Consider the following 21,557-nt stretch of genomic DNA (forward strand, 5'->3'; position numbering starts at 1 on the left):
GGCATGTTTTAATATTTTCCTTTTCTTTGACTTTGCCTTTTATAATTATGCACATAAATAATTCTTGATCATATCATCAAAGCTAAGTGACAGTTTGAGATGAGCTATGTTAATAAAAATGCTAAAAATAAAGAGTTGTGCAAGTCAGTAAATATATTATTTTAAAAAGTAAGTATAGTGGCAGGTGTTGTGGTGCACCAGGTTAAGCACCCACTTGGGACTCCTGCATCCATATCAGAGTGCCCTGGATCCAGTCCCGCTTCTACTTCGGCTTCTGATACAGCTCCCTGCCAGTGCACCTAAGGGGCAGCAGATAATGGCTAAAGACTCTGATGGAGTTCCTGACTTTTGGCTTTGGCGTGGCAAAGCCCAAGCTGTTGCAGGCAACTGGGGAATGAACCAGCAGATGCAAGATATTTCTGTCTCTTTGTGTCTTTCAAATAAATAAAGAAAAATAAATAAACATTAAAAAATCAAAAGGATAAATTCCAGCAAATTTATAGATCTTTAAAAATAGCTATACTGTAAAAAAAAAATCAGAGATCTATCAAGTTGAAATAAAAAAAAACTGGAATTGGGCTCTTTTGCTATTAAAATGTTTTGGAAAATTCATTCCTTTAGGTGAACATTGGGAAGAGTACCATTACCTTTTTTGGGCCACAAAATGGCAAGAAGAACTCCTTGTTATTGTGTGTCTCTGTGTAAAAGCTTTTATGAGGGATGTGGTACCACAGTAATGCTCTGGCAACCTGGAGGCTGGTGTTTCTGTAAAGCTGTAGTGAGAAATGTGTTACAGCGTCTGAGAGAGACACAGAAGGAGAGCTTCTTCCTTGTGCAGCTATGTCACCACAACTTTAACTCTCTGACTTTTCAGAGCAGGGCATGCACCCTGGAGCTTCTGTGGCTGAATATCATATCGGGCATCTCTGAAAGTGGATATATTTATTGCTAAAGTGGTTTATAAACAACAACTAAGAAACAGTTCGCAAACCAAAAGAGGGGAAATTTCCAATCAGTACACAAGTATTTGTATTCAAAGCAAAGCATATGACAAGTGCATCAAGGCACATGTTGAAATGGTATTTGACTAAAATAGGGAGGAATGTAGAAGGCACTTGGGATTGTGGTATTTTTGAGAAGCACTCAGTTGCTTGCTCTTCTTGTCACTTTGTATCTTTTAAGGGCTTAAGCAAGGTAGACTCTTAAATTGTGCCTTTGTAAATCTTTCCAGTTGTGGAATATGAAAATCATAAATGTGTGATTATCCAGTTTTTTTGTCTGGTTGCAGTTGTGTAAAAATATATTGTCTCCTTTGGACAGTTAATGAGATGTTGGCCTGCATGCCATTTTTCTTGGAAAAAATTAATAGCTTTTTTTTTTCCGTATCTACTTTAACCATACTTTATCTTTGATTTGGATTGATGCATATATAACTCTGTGTGTTGTGAGAGCATATTTATTTTTGTTTTATGTGTGAGATGATAAGAATATATGAAATCTGGTTTTTAGCTAGATTCTGTTTTGCATGGACAAAGATACCTGCTCTCTTTGATGCCCACTCCTCTTAAGAAAATTAAGTGTGCATGGAATTGGTGACCTGTTTTTAAGAGAACTTGTAATGTCTTTCTAAATGAAAAATCATTCCAGCAGTATCTAATATTGGCAATTTTCCTCTGTCTGCTTTTAGAACTTATTGGCCAACCAGGTCAGACATTATTAAAGTTCAAGGGGTCCAGTGGGAGAAGAAATGGTTTTGTGCTACTATGAATTTTAAATGTTGCCATTTTCGTGTGATACAGCATCATCTGTTCTCACATGCCACTAAAAATGTATAGAAGTTTTAGACCAAATTCAGGGTCAAGGTTGTAAGAGTGGTGATGCTTCTGACTCATTCCCTTGAGTTATGTTACCCAAATTATCTGCATACCATTCTATAGCAAGATCCTTATTAACAAATCATTTTATGGAACTTATTTTAAGAAGAATTTTCCTTTTTTGGGGGGGGTGTCATCGCTTCTTGGAAATTTATATAGGCATGGTTGGAGAATCAATTCTTGCTGAACTTGATAGCTATTTACTATACTGACATAGACAATGGGGAGTTCAGTTCTAAGACTCTGGTTTATACTTAGCAGAAGCAATACCTTTTAAATATAAGACTCTTGGGGAGGCTGAATCCTACACAGATTACTTCCTCTTTGTGAGCCCACTCACTAGCACATGGAATGCTTCAACAAGCAGGTGTTTGATAAATATTTGGTCTCAGAATCAATGAGTTGTCCACCTAACAGGAGTGACTTCTGAATGTGTATAGGTATTTCATGTACAAAACTACTGGATTTAATGAGATGAAGAAAGATTGAGAGGATTTATACCAAATCATGGGTTGGTTGAGTGAATCCAGGTGTACCTGCCTCTCTTTTGAAATGCCATACCTCATAAAATCAGACACTTAAAAATCTTTTCTTGTGGCCAGCAATTGTGGCCCAGTGTGCGAAGCTGCTGCTTGCAACATCGGCATCCCATCAAGTCCTGACTGCTCCATTTCAGATCCAACTCCGTGCTAATGTGCCTTAGTGGCAGCAGATGATGGCACAAGTGCTTGGGGGCCCCTGCCACCCATTTGGGACATTAGGGTGGAGTTTCTGGCTCCTGGCTTTCTCCTGGGCTGTTGGAGCTAGCTATTTGGGGAGTGAACCAGCTTATGGAAGATCTCTCTCTCAGTCTGTCCTCTTCCCTCCCTCCCTCCCTCCCTTTCTCTCTCTCTGTCTCTGCCTCTGCCTCTGTCTCTGTCTCTCTGTCTTTCAAATAAATAAATAAATCTTTCCAAAAATTGAATTGATAATATTACCAAGGCTTTGACCTATCCATGCTTTATCCAGCCCTACATTCTGTTATTCACCAATGGTGTTTATGTAGTGAAACTCATTATAGTCAATTCCAGATAACATTCTCAAAGGAATAATATATACCAAGAGTTGAAAAAGGCTTGCTGGACTTACTAAATAAGAGTTAAGAGAATCAAGACAACTTTGACGTTGTGAGTCAACGTTTAGCCACAGTGCCTTGTTGGTAGTGCAAGCAGCTTCACTGGTGATTGAGCTCACTTGAGTCGACTGCTGTGCTTTTGGCACAAACAGTAGTTTCCTCCCATGATCTTTCCTTGTTCTCCTGTGTAATGGAATCCTCGAGTTGTGACCTTGGAAAATGACTTCCCAGAATAGAGGTTCCCTTGTAACTTTCATGGCCAGAGATCTGAGCCCCGGCTCTAACAGAGTAAGTGCAAGCTGGAAGTGGTGTCTTCCTTGAGAGACAGCCTTATCTTCTGCTGAGTTTTGTCTCAAACATGCTGTCTGGAGCACAGATGCCACAATCCTAAACGTGGACAGGGTGGGATGGGAGTTTAGCCTAGACATGGAGTGGGGAGCTTTAAGGAGCCTGGGACCCAAGGACTTCCTGGAGCAGAATATTTTTGCTGAAAGAGGTAAAGTTTATTGGAAAAGGCAAGAATTTCTGTTCTGTTTAATCCATTGTTGTTTGGGATTTTCTATTCTTTATAGCTGAACCCTCACCCTTTCTGATGTAGTGGCGGAGATGCTGGGTTATATCAGATTGGATTCCTGAGATGTAAGATCACAGTAGAGTGGCTCCAGCTCAGTTTCTCACCATTTTCAGAGCTGTTTCAAAGCGTATGCCTTACGGCTTGCTGATGAGTCATGTAGCCTTTCAGTGAGGTCAGCACCTTGTAATACCTAGTGTCTGTACCTCCCTGGTTCTGGATTTGGTCCGATGGAGTCAAGGCTTAAATATGGCTTTCACAGATTTCCTGAGGTGACTTAGTTTGTGTTATCTTCCTGGGTGTTGTAGATAGAGACCTGGGTTAGCATGAGGTCACTGACTAGACAAGGAACAGGCCACAGTGCCCTTTTCAGGAATCCTTACTCAGTCTGACCACAAACATTGCTTCCCCAGGGGAACATTTTCATAGATCTTGGCATTCATTGATAGCTTTTTAAAAAATTGTAGATGCTATGAACTTTGTGATATTGTAGTCATTTCCTCGAAGTGACAGCAAAGACCAAATCAACTGATTTTTTTTTCCTTTATTTGCTATGACCAAAATTTGTGGACCTTAAGAGTTAATTGTAGTACACACTTTCTTACTCTCCTTGGGAAGATTAAAATCACTAATTGTTAGGTGCTCTGGTTTTTGGAAACAGAATGTTGTTTTAGCAATGATATATCTGTTTGCATTCACATGTTGTCTTAGTGAACATTTGCTTTCTAAGTCTGTGAATTTCAGGTTTTTTTTTTTTTTTAATTTCCCCTTAAAATGATTGTGTGTGTTTGGCTTAGGGGTGTATGCATGTTAAGGAATCAGAATTGGAGAATCCTTCCTCATTTAAATCATTACTTCAAAGACTATTATGTATAGAACCATGCTAAATATCAGTGATATAAGGTTTAAAAGATAAAAAGATCCCCTGCCATAATGAACTAACAGTCTAATGGAAAGGCAAGTGAAAAAAAGAATACCATAAATAAAATTTTTTGGTAGACTTATTTATGGACTCATTAAATCCACAAGTCTGAATGGGTTCTGATTTCTTAGACCAAAGGAACAGTATTGAGAGCTCTTGAAACAGACTGCTCATCCACACCAACAGCCAATGAAAGATTTTTGAAAGGCTAAAATTTAGATTTTTAAAAAACATAGAGTTTATCTTTTATTTATTTATTTGATCTGAAGCTGCATGTTGTTTTTCCTCTGGTTTTCATTTTGGAGCATTTGTTCTAAAAGCAGTTCTGAAAAAGAATATCTGCCTTTGCTTTGTTTCTACTTTGTCTAACCTTTTTGGACCCATTAGAAAATTCAAACATAGAGCATCGATACATAGAAATGAATGTGTGCACAGAAAAGTCTTGAGTGGCACAATACAAACCCTTCCTTCATTTCATTATCTGGAATGTAGGTGGCACTCTCTTACCCATGAGGATGAGGCTGCACCTTAGGCTCGGAGGAAGTGACTTGGGGTGGGGGGGGAGTCCAGGGCTCAATGACCAGGGTTGCATGGTTGAATTTAAAAGGCTTTTATCTTGAGGAAGTAGATGCTTCTGTGTGTTTCACTAATTTTTCAAAGCCCTCAATTTCTCATCTGCATATAGTAACATTAGTCCTGTCCAACTGATGTCTAGTACTGTAAGAACACAGTGCTTATGAAGTTGAAAAGTATTTAATTGATCTATTGTTTTAACTTCTGAAAAAATTATTTAAAAGTTAATTTTGTTGTTCTACTCCTTAGAAGGGCAAATTCCTTGGCATTAGCTCTTCAAAATTGTGGGAAGGCTGGTATATGATATAATTATCATATTTAGGGAAAGCTTTTGTTGGCTGACCTAATGACAAGTTCAGATTTGTTTTTTTCAAGAGCTTTTAATAGAATTGCTTTGGTCTAAGAATTCATGATAGACTAAATGAAATCCTTCAGTCTGCTGGATTTAGTGAGACCATAAATTAGCCTCGTGGTGAATGTATCTTTCTTTTTCCCTTTTCATTTGACACAATTCATTGAAATGATGACTGCTGCTAAGTGGTTAGAATTTTATGTGTCGAAAATTTGAAGAGAAAAACTTTGGAAAGTAAGATGTTTGTTTTTTCATTGTAGTGTCACCTGCTTTTGATATTTTTCATTGTACTTACACTTAAAAATAGATTTCAGTGTGTATTCTCTAATGTAAAGTGTTTGTATTAAAAGTAGGTTTCCTGGCCCTTTTGCTGTCACATAGAGGGCAAACTGGGTGTGACACAGTTTTCCTCAGTGGAATGGAAAGGGCTTGAGGCAGTGGCAGTGACTATCACTTGCCTACAGGCCTTCTTGTCTTCTCTTTTGGCTTAACTGGCATGGGACAGATCAGAAGGAAACTACAGCAGGTGTCTTGTGCATGGGCCAGTGTGGAGTAGAGAGAGGCGATGTTCATAGCCACACAGTAGCTCGGAGGAGCTGTGTCAAGGGAGCTGGGAGGAAGGTCCAGTAGTCAGGCTGATGCTGGGGACAGGTTCCTGACAATAGCAAATTCTTTGGTATCTTAATACTGGACAGATTTGTAAAAAGATCTGTTGTACAAAACAAAGCTGGGAAGCATGTTTTACTGCTGGCCTAGACTTGAAAGAATCAGGAGGAGCTAGCATAAGAGCAAGTGGAACTTGACATTGGACGCTGTACTATTTGGGCAAAACTATTCACATTCATTTTCTCTGAGAAGTTAAGATCAGTCTGGAAGTTATGGGCAGACCCCAGCCAGGGTGAGGTTAAGTTGCTCAGTGGGAACCAGGAAGAGCCTGGTGCTTCTAGTCAGGTGCAGCAAGCAGTTCCACAGATGGGGCCCCGTGCTGAAATCTCAGATGACCTCAGCTTTTCTATCAGGGAAGGCTGCCTTTCTGGCATGCTCTGTATAGAAGGGAGTGCAAGCCTCAGGAGGTCATTTTGATGCTGAAAAGAGCATTCAGGCTTCTTGTATCATTGTCAGACATTTCACATTATTGAAACACAGTTCTTTGGAGCTGCTCATGTGCTGGCCACATACAAATTTAGAGAGAATATAGTACAATCTAATACTCCAATGATGTACACTGTAGTTCTGTAGAATAGAGGGCTTTTATGGGATGTGAATTTTGTAGTTTTTGGTGTTGTGGTATTATTTTAGGAATGTACATGAAGCCCAGACATATTTTTAGCATCTCACATATGTATTGAGGAAAACCTTTATTTTTACTCCTCTGATTCTTAAATGTTTTATGTAAACAACACTTAAAAGCAGGTTAAAAAAAAAAGGGTGGAGAAATCACCTGTAACCCGAAACCTTTATGTTTTTCACAATTATATCTTCTACACCTTGGGTATATACTTACCTAAAATGATAATTATAAACATATACATATAACTTATATGTTATTTTCTCGCTTCAAATTGTAGCTAAAAATGTCTTCATGTACAGCTAGAGTTGCATGATAAGTGTATTGGATGGTGAATTTGGATCTCCCAAGCTGAACTTTTAACAGTGAATAATAATATACTTTAATGATGGAAATGCCTTTATGCTCTGGATCCATTCTTGTGGGAAGTGCGGCAGTGAAGATGAGCAGTTACTAGCGGCCATAGTGGTAGACTTCTTAGCACTATGGATAGAATCCTGCTATGATATCTAATGAAAGCACTCCTGTGGTGTGGTTTGGATATTGTTCTTGGTTGTAAGACTGCTGAGTCTGACTTTCTGGTCCTATGGGAGACCCCATGAGCCATCCTAAAGCTTGCTCTTTTGTTGTTGAAACTAGATTGAGTTGTTTGCAACTAGACTCTTGTACACTGGAGATCTGGTTCTTGAAAGTCATTTGTTTTGTCATTTGGAGACAGTGACTAAGAACCTAGACCCTAAGACCAAACTGCCTTTGCTCACAGTCTAGTAATATTTATTTTGGTAAGAGATATACCACTCCCCCTCAGTTTTTTAAATAACAACATTTTTTTTCTTTATTTGAAAGGAAGAGTTACTGAGAAAGCAGGAGAGAGAGAGAGAGAGAGGGAGAAAGCAAGAGAGAATGCTGTGGCTAGCCAACAGCCAGGGCTGGACCAGCCCAAAGCCAGGAACCTGGAACTCCATCCCAGTCTCTGACATGGGTATCAGGGGCCCAAGCAGTAGGACTATCTTCTGCTGGTTTCCCAGATGCATTAGCAGGAAGCTGGATTGGAAGTAGAGCAGCTAAGACTTTAACTGATATGGGACACTTAATCTGCTGCACCAAAACACCAGCCCACTGCATCACATTGTTATAGTGATGATGATTAAGTTATTGTTACCTGATAATGTACCATCAGCATTACCGTCTTCATTGTCATGAGCACCGTGCCAGTGGATTATTTATTTATTAAGTACCTGTTCTTTGAGTTCAACAGAGATAGGAAAAAGTTACAAATATGATGTTCTAGCAAAAGTTAATATATAGCAACACTTAAGTTGTTTGATACATGGTCTTGGTGACTGAACTCTTTCTCTGCTCATTTTCTGGTTTCTCTTAAAACACATGGAGAATTAGGGCAGGCATTTACAACCATCTAAGATTGGTTTTATTGGAGTGAATGACGTTAAGTGCTGAGATTAACTGCCAAAAGGATTTGATTGTGACTCAAGAATAAAAGGCTGTGGTAAGATTTAAAATTTTGTATTTTTTAAAGAGAAGAGCTAATGCATCTTAAGGCATTCCATTTGTTGTTTTAACATTGCCAGCATTTATTATTAAAGTGAGTGGTTATAGAATAATTATAGTCCATATCATGATGAAGGTGGTGTTTTTAGAGAAGACTGAAAATGTACAGTTTTTTCAAACAAATGTAGTAGAAAAAACATGGCAGCTACTGAGGCTTCATATAGTTTGCCTGACCTCCTAAGAGCACTGGTGAGGTGATTTAAAGACCCTACGTATTCAGGGAGGTACTTTTATGCTAATTACTTAATTTCCTTGTTATATTCCTGTTTTTTAAAGATTTACTTATTTATTTGAAAGTCAGAGTTACACAGAGAGAGGAGAGGCAGAGAGAGAGAGGTCTTCCACCCACTGGTTCACTCCCCAGTTGGTCGCAACGGCCAGAGCTGTGCCCGTCTGAAGCCAGGAACCAGGAGCTTCTTCCAGGTCTCCCATGCGGGTGCAGGGGCCCAAGGACTTGGGCCATCTTCCCAGGCCATAAGAGAGAGCTGCAGTGGAAGAGGAGCAGCCAGTACTAGAACTGGCGCCCATATGGGATGCTGGCGCTTCAGGCCAGGGCATTAACCTGCTGTGCCATAGCGCCAGCCCCTATCCTTGTTATATTCCTAAATGAAAAGCATGAGCTTGGTAGTGAGGGTTAGGTTGGGAATAGAGAGTAGAAGTCAGAGAAAGAGTATAAAGTTATTAATGTATTTGATGTAAAAGCAGTAAATATGATAGTTAAATGTATGAGCTTAATAAATTATAACAATTATTGAAGAATCTCTGATGATTTTCACTGATTTTCTATAAGGTCTCTGCACCCCTTATTAAGAAAGAGTAGAAAGGTAGAAAACATTTTTGAACAGAAAAGCAATAAGGAGATATTTAAATGGTTTTAAACTTTATTCTAAACTATTTTCCTCTGTGAAAAGGTTATAAAGGAATTGTGTTTACTAGTCATAGGCTAGTAGTATAGCAGTCATAGAATTAAACTTAACCTCTAGACATTGCCTAACTATGATGGTATAGAATCGGTAGAATAACTGGTGTTCTAGGAGTATTTCATAAACTGAGACATTCCCTGATAAGAAAGAACCATATAAATCTTTTTCTGTATCAGAAAAATCTGAAATTTAGAGAAAAGAAAATTGGTTTTCTTGGAATAAAATGATGTTGCTTCATGACATTCATGTAGTCAGGCATCCCTTGGTGTCTATGGGAAATTGGTACCCACTACAGATACCAAAATCCAAGGATGTTCAAGTCCCTCAAACAAAATGGCAAATTATTTGCATATAGTGTCTACATATCCTCTGTATGCTGCAAATCATGTAGATTACTTACAATACCTAACACAGTATAAATAGTTATTATCTTGTACTGTTATGGAATAATGATGAGGGAAAAAAAGGTCTGCACAGGTTCAGTGCAGTGTAACCCCCCCACCAAAGTCCCAAGTGCTTTCAGTCCAATTTGTTGAATCCATGGATCCAGAAGGCTAACTATGTATGTAATTAAGCTAAACAGGCACTAATATAGCTTACTGTGGAAGTTTTAGAATCTACTTTGTGAGAGGAGAGCCTAGATTACCCCAGATCTTGAAGAATTTAATAACTAGCTGGGAATGTTGGAGGAACAAGTGACTAATCAACTTTCAACGTGTTGTGTAAGAATGCCCAGTGTCTCAGTCTGCTCAGGTTGCCCTAACAAACTGCCACAGACTGGGTGGTTTAAGCAACAGAAATTCATTTTTCTCCTAAGTTCTAGAGTCTGGGAGTTGAAATCAGAGGGTGCATTTCCTGGCTTGCCGATGACTGCCTCACAGAGCCTCTCCTCAGCAGTGCCTGCAGATCTCACCTCTCTGTTGCTCATCTTGGAAGGCCCCTTATCCCATCATGAGGGCCTACCCTCTTGACCTCATCTGACTTTTTTTTTTTTTTTTTTTTAAAGATCCATCCATTTAATATGAAAGGCCAATCCCAGAGAGAGAGATCTTCCATCTGCTTGTTCACCCCCCAGATGGCCACAGTGTCTGGGAGGGGCCAGGCCAAAGCCAGGAGCCAGGACTGGGCCATCTTCATTTGCTTTCCCAGGCACACTAGCAGGGAGCTGGATCAGAAGTGGAGCAGCCAGAACTGGAACCGGTGCCCACGTGGGGTGCCAGCATTGCAGGCGGCAGCTTTACCTGCTATGCCATAACACTGGCCCTACCTCTGATCCTGTTTCCCAAATACTGTCACACTGGGGATTAGGACTTCTGCATATGAATTTTGAAGGGAGATACACTGAGTTCGTAATACCTATTAATGTTTCAGGGTGATGTGAGGATCACTGTGCCAGGTGAACTGTTATCAGGGTGCTGCTAATGTTATTTTGTAGAATTGTTGTAATTGGTTTAAATTTTTTTCCTTAAGTTTTATATTTATTTACTGGGTTATTTGCCCACCTTTTATACCAGTTTAAGTATTTTTTTTGTCATTCTAATCTGTAAATTTAATTCAGATGAACTCTGCAAAAGATAGCATGTATGTTTTTATAAATATGTATTTTATTTAAGTGTATTTCTATCAGAATAGTTATAAACTTATATTAAAATTAAAATATAGTAGTTATATTAAAAATCATGTGCATTAAATGTTTTATATAAATACATATAATTTTTCTTGGTATCAGACTACCATTAGTTCATGGAAAAATGGCTATTATAAATGTTTTGAAAAACATCCATTTTTTCCAATTTGTATTAAAATGTGTTGAAACTGAGTCACTAGTATGACAGTATTAGAAGGCGAGGCCTTTAGCAGATGACTAAGACATGCAGAGTAGAGCCCTCATGGATGAATTAGGACTCTCACAAATGGCTGGAGGGAGTGCATTCATGACCACCTTGCCCTTCCTCTATGTGAAGACAGAGTGTTCTTCCCCTTGGGAGAATGTAGCAACAAGGAAGGATCTTGGAAGCAGAGATCAACCCTCACCAGACATAGATCATGCCAATGCCTTGACTTTGAACTTCCCAGTCTCAGCGACACTGAAACAGCACACCTATGATCATATAAATTACCCAGTTGCTGGTATTGGTTATAGCAACACAAATGGCCTGAGACATCTTCTAAAATTCCCCTTTGCTTTTCTTTTGTCAGTTCCTTCCCCAGCACTAGAACCTAAGAACTGCTGACCTGCTTTCTGTTGCTGTAGTTTTCATTTTATAGAATGCCATAAAAATGGAATCATACAATATATAGACTTTTGAGTGTTGCTGCTGGTGCTGTTTCTGCTGCTGCTTCTTTTAGTGTAGCACATTTGAGATTTATCCATGTTAGAGCATGCATTATTGCAGAGTAGAAGTCTTTTTTATGGATTTATCATTTATATTTAAGGACCTAGTGTTTTTTTAAATTAAACATCTGAGTTAAGTCTGGTGTCAGAAAATAAGGTAATTTCGGGGAGATAGAGATTTTAGCAACAAAATAGTTGTGTTGTTAGACTGAGGTGATTTTTTTTCCCTCTGTGGGAGGAAGTGGTACCTTATAATTAGTCGTGAATGAAAGGAGTTAATTATTTTCTTCCATCTTTTCACCCTGTAGGCTGACTACCTTATATGCCTGGAAGTCTTAATAAACAGTTTAATCACTCTACCTATTGACCTGGAGTGGAATTGCTACATTAGGCCCATGCAGAAATGCCCAATGATTACAAATCTTTATTGTTAGGACCTGGGTACAGCTCTCTGATAAATTGCACTTAAGAGTTTTAGAGTTATAAGCAAGAGAGAAATTAAACACACCTAACTCTTAAACAATTGTAGGACTGATGATGTCACAGAACTTTGAAAATGAATATGGGTTCAAAGAAGTTATGAATCTATTTACAAATGGTGAAACATATCTAAACTATTCAGTGATTTTTTTTTCTAATTAGATTTTAAGTAATTTAAGAATTAAAGACAATATTCCCAGTTGGTATTTTCTTGACAACTTTTGATGCTCCTTACTCTTTAATAAATGTTTTTGGAGTACATAAAGATACTTACTGGAAATTTGTAAGAGAAAACTGTATTTCTGGGGGAAAAAAAGCACTAATATTCTGAAGGACTGAAAAAAGTGTCCTAAATTAGGAAGAATGTATAACTTGGAAAAACAGTCACCTTCCATATTGTAAGATCACATTTAAAATTTTGTGAAAAACTGAAAGTGTAATAGAGAAAAAAAGTTCATAATGTTGATTTCCCATTCAATTTTTAAAGAATAGCTTTATTGAGATATACCATAAGTTTCATCATTTATCATTTTTTAAAAGTGTACAATTCAGTGTTTTTTTTTGTTGTTGTTGTTTTTTTTTTTTTTTGTATGTTCATTGTATGGCCGTCACTACTACCTAATTTCAGAACATGGCACCGGCTTAATTCATTTCGACTAAATAGAAAGATAGTAGAGGTTGACTTTTATTTTTGGGTTCTTATTTTTTTGAATGTGCTCAGTTATAAATATCTACCTTCACATCATAGGAATATTCATGATTTACAATATAAGATCCTTTGTTCTATAGAATAGACTATTCTAACAAAGTTGGCTATAAATCAAGTCCACTACCTTACTAATTTACATTATATGATAGGAGATGTTTCTTTATGAAAACTTTGAGGCCGGCGCCGCGGCTCAATAGGCTAATCCTCCTCCTGAGGCGCCAGCACCCCGGGTTCTAGTCCCGGTCGGGGCACCGGATTCTGTCCGGTTGCCCCTCTTCCAGGCCAGCTCTCTGCTGTGGCCAGGGAGTGCAGTGGAGGATGGCCCAAGTGCTTGGGCCCTGCACCCGCGTGGGAGACCAGGAGAAGCACCTGGCTCCTGGCTTCGGATCGGCGTCGGCCGCAGTGGCCATTGGAGGATGAACCAACGGTAAAAGGAAGACCTTTCTTTCTGTCTCTCTCTCTCACTGTCCACTCTGCCTGTAAAGAAAAAAAAAAAAACTTTAGGAATTATAAAAACCATGGTTTCTGAAATTATTTCTCCATAAAATCTTCAGTTATACTCGATTTGTAATGAAACAGCAAATTCTGATCTTACCAATTTGAAATTTTTGGCAGTTCATCCCATAAGTCAAGAGATGTCAGCATTTTGCTCCATAATAGCTCAGGTTATTAGTAAATGAGAAGAACTTGCTAGATCAAGTGACTAAATTAGGAGAAGAGACTTTGTTTTTGTGATAAGCAGTGGGAACTTGTAGGCTTTGGACTACTAGTGTTATAACTTACATTCTAATATCTACTCATTTATTTGTATTTATGGCTTAATTTATATGCATTGGTCATAAATACATTATGATTACTGAATCCATGAAACTGCACTAAAAATATATGGTGTTCCTACTCTGTCAAAATGACATAACGAAGTATTTCTGCTGTAAGTCTTGCTTGGAACACTATTTATTTTTTCCTTGATTTACCTGTACCTGTTGCAAAGTAAATGCTTTATGAGACCCTGGCCAAATCATTTCATCTCTGTGGCCTTTACTTTTGTCATTTCTAAAAGGAAAGTATTGGGCTTAATCTAAAAATTCTATGCCGTTGCCTATTTGGAAATACTCTTTTTCACTAAAATAACTTGATTTTGTAATAGTGATAGCATGTCATTTAGGAATATCCTGAGCCCAATTATTGCTCTAAGTAGAATAATGAAAGAATATTCTAGACTATAGAAAGAACACAGGAATTTAACTCCTTGGGTATTGATAGGGGTAGTTGTGCGAGGTTGGAAAGAAGTGGCTTAGACCAGATTGAGAAAGTCCTTAAGTGCTTTGCTAGAGTTTGATTGTCATTCTCCAGCAATAGATACCACCCAGGGACTTTTAAGCATAGAGGGTACCATAACCAGGTGTGCCTTTTAGAAAGGACAGTGAATTAGAGGTAGTAACAGGTATAGAGACAGTGAGGGAAGTGAATCAGGAAGTTGTTGAAGCAGTATTGGTAGAGGATACAAATATGAAAAAGCTTTTGGTGGTGGTATCAATAAGGTTTGGTGCCTGGTTACATGCTTCAGGTGTGAGGGACAGGGGGAAAAAATGAAAAATGACCCTGGGATTTCCAGCTCCAGCTTCTGTATTTATTTATTTTTTAAGATTTATTTATTATTTATTGGAAAGGCAAAGTTACAGAGAGGCAGAGAGGGAGAGAGAGATCTTCCATCTGCTGGTACACTCCCCAGATGGCCACAAAGGCCGGAGCTGCGCCTATCTGAAGCCAGGAACCAGGAGCTTCTTCTGGGTCTCCCACGCGGGTGCAGGGGCCCAAGGACTTGGGCCATCTTCCACTGCTTTTCCAGGCCACAGCAGAGAGCTGGGTCGGAAGTGGAGCAGCCAGGACTCGAACCGGTTCCATATAGGATGCCGGCACTGCAAGCAGTGGCTTTACCTGCTATGCCACAGCGCTGGCCCTCTGGCTTCTGTATTAAAGGAAATCATTGCTTTAAGGGAGGTAGGGGGTATGAAAGCATGTTTGTTGGAAGGGGTGGTGGTTTGAAGATACTTGTGGCCAAATAGGTGGAATGTTCGCATTGGTGGCTGTAAATTAAGACTGGGTCTCAGAGTAGAGGCAGAGTCTGGCGAGTCTCTGAGATTTTTTTCACTGTCTTCTTCCAGCTCCCATCCTCATACAAGTGAGCACAAAGGACCTTCAAAAAGATCATGGAAAATATGTGTTGTGGAAAAGTTATGCAGGATTTAGAATTGCTCTTCCACCAAAATAAACTTTTTAAATTCCATTTTCCATAAACTTTGTTGAATTCCCTTGTGTATATTTCTATATATGTGTATATCCAAGCATATATGGGAGTTAGGGAAGTAGTTGTTGGGAACACAGCACCCTAGTGATCACATAAGACAAAAAGAGAAGGTTGAAGAGACCTGTGGGAAGCCCAGCAAAGAGTTAGGATAAGCAGCCTGTGAAACAGAGAAAGATAGGTGGTTAGCAAAATAGGAGAGTAAATGGAAATTATGAGCCTGGAATCCAGAGGAGGAGGAAATTGAAGAAACTTCAGTTGAGGGGAGAGGGCAGAGGCCAGATTGCCACGAGTGAGGCTGAAGAGGATTTACTGACCCAAAGGCGTTATAGTCAGAAAAACAGTAATGGACAAATTTTGAAAGGTAGGCAGGTTGTGATTTAGGAAACATACTTCAGAGTAAGTGAAGAGGATCCAGAAGAGAGGAAATGTTAGAAGAAAGTTGAATTTTAGTAAATAAGGGAAAGATTATAACTATCTTCACATACAGGCTATAGTTATCAGGCTGTTATCTATCTCTCCATCCCTCCCCTCCTCCTTCCCTCCCACCCCTCTCTCTTGTGCGATCATAATCAAATTACTATAAACTTAATTTAAAGACTTCTCATAATGTAGTTTAATCTGATTTATTAAAGAAAGAAATCAGATGAATTTGTTGGAGGAAGGAAGAATTGAAATTTAAAAGAATGATAAACATTTCTTACAAATCTATTATTTATATAATGTGTTGAACTTTTTGGAATTATTTATAGAAAAAATGACCAGAAGTCTGATCTTATAAATGAAATTAAGTGTCTGTCATCCAGGGATCTTATTCCTTATCTGATTCATGTTACGGCTTTTTCTAAAAAGTTAATACTTAAATTTACTTAGAAAGGAAAGAAGTATGGGTGAGTAGGGTGGGACTTAAAACAGAAGAGAATCTTAAAAATCAACTCATCCAAATCCTTTCTCAATTCTTTCCTTCTTTCTCTTTTGCCTGCCTATTTAGTTTTATTGTGAAATATAGCAGTTAATATAAAATAGTCGAGAACAATATAAGAACTCTTTGAATACACTTGTTTGTATTTGCTTCTGATGCTTTTATAGAGATAAGATGTTCTAACACTGTTCTTTTTTTAAAAAATTTTTAACCTAATATTATGGGTATGTCTGAATGTTCTTCCTTCCTCTCCCCCTCTTCTACGCCTGGGGTAACTGTTGTCTTGAGTTTAGTGCTTATCAACTGCATGTATTTCTTTTTAGTATACCCATATACATCCAAGGGAAATAGGTAATTTTATTTTACTGTTTTTTATTTTCTGCAGACTGTATCAATGTAGATATAATGCTATAACCTTTCTTTTGGGTAAATACTGAATTTTTGAAATTTATGCAAGTTGCTCTCTGGTAGACAAAGTTCCCAAATTCATTATTGCTTCTCAGAATTTAAGTATTCTGTCTTCACCTTTTTTGATTTTAATATATATTTTTCACATTCTACTGGGATATTTGCTTGTGAATTTGGTTTTCATTAAAATTATATATTAGTGTGTGGAGAATTGACAGTTTTATTTATACTTTGCTTCCACCCATGATACTTATAAAATATCTTTCCATTTAATCAAGAAATCTTCGGTAATGTTTTGTAACTTTCTTGAAAAGTTTTATGTATCTTTTAAAAATATGCTGTTAAGTGCAGCCAGTTCTTATGAGGCTTCAGCTTAACATTTTTTGACTCTCCTGTGCTTTGAAAGGGATAGGCTCTCAGTAGACCCCTTACTTCCCAGTTTGAATCTTCATCTTTTCCCAGCTAGCAGTGCGCAGTGCCTAACATGCTCGTGATGCTGGGCACCGGCAGTGCGTGCAGCTCCCTGGCACCCACGTGATCACGAGGGGCCTCAGCCGATGCCCTGCAGCATGCCATGTTGCTAAGCCATGGTGTTTTGGGAGTACGGCATATTAAGTATATTGTTGACTTAGAATATTTTTAATGTGAGATGAGCTTATCAGATATAACCCCATTGTAAGTAGAGGGGCATCTGTACTTTGTGGTTTTTGTTACTGTGAATGATATCTATTTCTCTATCTCATTTGCTAATGGAATTTTACTGGTTTATAAGAATTCTTATGTTTTATATTAATCTAAATCTTGTTACTTTCTAGAAATCTCTTACTTGTTTTGCAGTTTGTAGAATCTCTTATTTTTATGTCGAAAGCCATCTCATGTAAATAAGGACAGTTCGTGTTTTTTTCCTTTTTTGATTTTCTTACTTCTTTTCCTGTTCTATTTTGGTGGTTAGGCTCTGTAGTTTACTAGAATCTCCTGCAATAAAATCAGCTCATTTCTCTTTTTTTTCCTAATATCCAATTAATGGTATAAATTTCCCACCCTTTTTGATGTGTACTACTATCATTGTTCCACTTTGTGTGATTTTGTTATTTTCATTGTGACTTCCTCTTTAATCTGTGAATTACTTAGGAATGCATTTTTAATTTCTGAAAACTTAGTTTTTTCTTAACTCATGAAATTCCAGTCTAAATATTCTTTGATCAGATTAGACAAGTCTGCTGAGCAAAATGTGGTATCTTTGTAAGGCTGGAGAACAGGGCCAGTGGTGTGGCACAGTGGATTAAGCCACTGCTTGGGACTTGCATCCTATATCAGTGTTGGTTCTAGTTTTGGCTGCTCTGCTTCCCATGTATCTTCCTGCTAATGTACCTGGGAAGGCAATGGAAGATGAGTCAAATTCCTGGACCCCTGCCATGTGAGAGACCAGGAATTAACGGGGAATTAATGGGTGGATGGCTGGTTTCTCTGACTCTGCCTTTCAAATAAATACATATTTTCAAGCCTGTAGCAAGAGTACTTAGGTTGATGTCTTGGCTCTGACTCTGAGTTCCAGCTTCCTGCTAATGGGTACCGTGGAGGTAGCGATTGATGGCTCAAGTAGTTGAGTTCCCACCATCCTTGGTGAAATCTGGATTGCATCTCCAGTTCTTGTTTTCTGTCTGTTCCAACCCTGACTATTATGGACATTTGGGAGTGAAACAGTAAATAGGAGCTTTCCCTTTATACCTCTCTGCCTCTCAAATAGTAAGTAAAACAAAAAGTACAGCAACCAGTATTAAATGGATTTATCTCAATATATGAATTTAACAGCAAATTAGACATTACTGAAAAGAGAATTAGTGCACTGGAAGATAGATCACAAGAAAATATCCAGAATATAACATAATAGAAGAAAAGGATGATGTGTTTAAAGAAAGATTAAGAGACAGAAGATATAACAGGGGGTCCTAGCATAGATTTATTGGCAGTCAGGAGGAGGAAAGAGTATGAAAGCAATGTTTGATGAAATCGTGGTTGAGCATACCCCAAAATAATGAAAGATATCCAGTCACGTACTTAAGTATGACAAATTCCAAGCAGAATTTTCTGGTTAAAACTGAAAACCAGAGATAAAAAGGAAACCTTGAAATCAGGTAGAGGAGTAAGACAGGCAGATTGTGGCTTAAAAGAGCCACAATTTGTTAATAGTTATCATCTACAAATTTGCATTGATAGCGTATTTAAAGAAAGTGATTCCAGATGGAAGAGTAGAGAAGGAAGGAAGAACAGTAGTACATATATGGGTAAATCTGAGTGAACCAAGACTCAATAGGACAATAATAATGTCTTGTAAGATTTAAGATATTGCAGAATTAAAATAACATTAACAATATTCTGTATGTTAACATGCATGTCAATAATATTTTATATGCCAATCTGTAAATAATATTGTAGTGTTTTCCTATTTTTCAGGCAGCATTTAATCACCAATTAACAATAAATATTGATAAATTGAGGCATGAAGTTATCTAGGATAGTCATTAATAGAATACTTAAATTGTATAACTTCTAATTTACAAGAGGAAAAATAGTAAATCAATTGAGAAAATATGAGACGGGAGAAAAGATGTATGCATAATGGGTAAAACAAATATTATTTACCTTTTTTTTAAATATTTATTTTATTTATTTGAAAGGCAGAGTTATAGAGAGAGGTAGAGACAGAGAGGTAGAGACATCACTCCCCAGATGGCCGCAACGGCCAGAGCTGCACCGCTCCGAAGCCAGGAACCAGGAGCTTCTTCCAGGTCTCTCACGCAGGTGCAGGGGCCCAAAGACTTGGGCCATTTTGTACTGCTATCCCAAGCCATAGCAGAGAGCTGGATCGGAAGAGGAGCAGCTGGGACTAGAACCTGCGCCCATATGGGATGCTGGCGCTTCAGGCCGGGGCTTTAACCTGCTGCGGAACAGCGCCGGCCCTGTGATTGACTCTTGTGTCTGGGGGATGCTGGCAGTTGACTGAAGTGGTTACATCATTTTATGTTTGTTAATAATTCATTAGTCAATATATTTGTTCCATGTGAGGATTTATATTTCATTCAGAATAAAAAAAAATTTAAAAGAATATTTAATAGCTTGGAGAAAATTAAGTATATTATATAATGAAGACATGTTACAAAAAAGTATGTTTAAAGCATCACATTTTTAAATATTTATATGTGTATTATAGATACATACCCACTCAAACACATCAGACACAGAGTAAAAACACTGGAAGGTTATAGACTGAATCAATATTGATGTGAACATTTGAACATTTGGATTTTATAAAATATATGCACTATTTTATAACTAAGAAACTCACTGAATATTGTTTTATAAAATTATCACCTGTAGAGGGTCTTGGCCTTTAGACAGGAAACTGTGATTGAGCTATTTATTTATACCTGCCTTGTTTAAGGAAGGATTTAAAGCTGATTCACTGGAAATAAATAGCATTTGAACCAAAGTCACATATGCGATCAGATAGAGACACCTCAAGCAGTTGTGGTAGTTAAAATACACCATAACTGCAGGGAGAATAATGGAGATTAACCAACACTCTTTTAATCCTTGACTATTTCCTGTAGTCAGTAGCTTTTTTATCTTTCAATACAAAAAGAAATAGGTTTTTTTTTATGTAGGTAATTAAAGGAAAACTGCAATTTGACTTTTTTTAAAAGAGAGAATGTTGTCTAAAGCCATGGAATTTGCTCAAAACACTTGACCTCTTGTGGCTTCAATTTTCTATCAAAAAAGCACCCGTGTCCCACCTTTCAGGGATAATACCATACATGAGTTACAGAACTTAATTCTAGGAATGGATAGGAAAGACGTTAGCATTGGGATTAAGAGTTTGGGTTCTGGACCTGAATCTGGATTTTTGTATTTTCAGGTCAGCCATTTATCTGGCTATTTAATCGTGTATTCTGTTTCTCTTCCTTTATATCCCCATCTTTAAAATAAGGACAGTCACACAGTAGAGTGTGGTTAGAGGCACCGAGTTCTTCAGAGTTACGGCTTTAAGGTTATGTGACTGTTCTCCCACCCATTTTTTCCTTCTGATAATCCCTTCATAGGCTTAAAACATTGGAAGAAAGTACAGTGATCTACCTTGGAGGCAATGTCTTGGTTGCACTAAAACTACTTTTCTGTTCTTTTGGTTTGGCAAATGTTCACAACAAATGCCATAAGATCAGCATGTCCAGGAACAGATAGTTGGCTGGCAAACTACTTAGGAAGCTTCATTTACTTCTCTACAATTCTGCGTAGTCACAAAACGAAGACATTTTGGACTCCTGTCAGTTTTTTGTTGTTACCATGTGAGTAATTTTCTCTTTTTAGTTCCAGCTAGTTTTTACCCTGATGTAAGCTGGCATCTTTTCATTAGCCCTCTTGACACAGAAACTAGGTTACTTCATGTGCTCTGTCCATGGTTTTGCCTGGGCAGAATTCTAAGCAGTATAAAGACATCTTTCTGGCTAACAACATTATTACCACATACTCAGTTCATGTAGCACTCTCAACTCCTGACTGGCTTCTCACTTTGAACCACTTATTCTTAAACTTGGGTCTTCAGCCTTCTCATGGTCTTCCTATTCAGGACATCTACAATTATGTTTTATTAGCAGTTTTGTCTCATCTCATTAGTCATTGGCCCTTGATTTGTGTATTCCATACACGTTTATTCCCATCACAATTTTGAAAAATTGGCAGTGACATTTTGTGTACCATTAAATGTTTAATAACACGAATGCATTTTGCTGTATAATGAAGAGGGGTCTGTTTATTACATCTAAATATCTAACGTGTAGTTTTTTAAGTAATTTAGAAAGATTTGCGTGTTATTTTGCTAATTTTTTTCCCCAAATGATTGTTGTCAGCAACCTTACCAGGATATCTGATTTGCATGTTAAGCTCAGGCTTTCAAAGGTAATTTCCAATTTTAAACAGAGATTAAAAATTAGACTGTAATGATGTTATGATTATATTCAATAATTTCTCAGTACTTTTGACTTACTGAAATAGCCCTTTAATAATGTGCTTTTTTGGTGACCACTTACGGTATTTTTAAAAATCTACTCTTATAATTTGGTACAATGGAATGGATTAGAAACCAAGTCTATGATGGGACCTAGAAGATGACACACTATGACAGTGAGTAAACAAATGTGGTTTCATTTTCATCTCA

At 37.8% G+C, this 21,557-nt stretch overlaps 1 protein-coding gene across 6 annotated transcripts in view; it reads left to right on the forward strand.

Moving 5' to 3' along the window:
• CDIN1 (CDAN1 interacting nuclease 1) overlaps window positions 1–21,557 on the forward strand; it is a 241,380-nt gene that overhangs the window by 37,064 nt on the left and 182,759 nt on the right. The gene's annotated exons all lie outside the window — the stretch shown is intronic.

Source organism: Oryctolagus cuniculus, chromosome 12 (genome assembly GCF_964237555.1).
Source record: "Oryctolagus cuniculus chromosome 12, mOryCun1.1, whole genome shotgun sequence".
NCBI classification, from domain to species: domain Eukaryota; kingdom Metazoa; phylum Chordata; class Mammalia; order Lagomorpha; family Leporidae; genus Oryctolagus; species Oryctolagus cuniculus.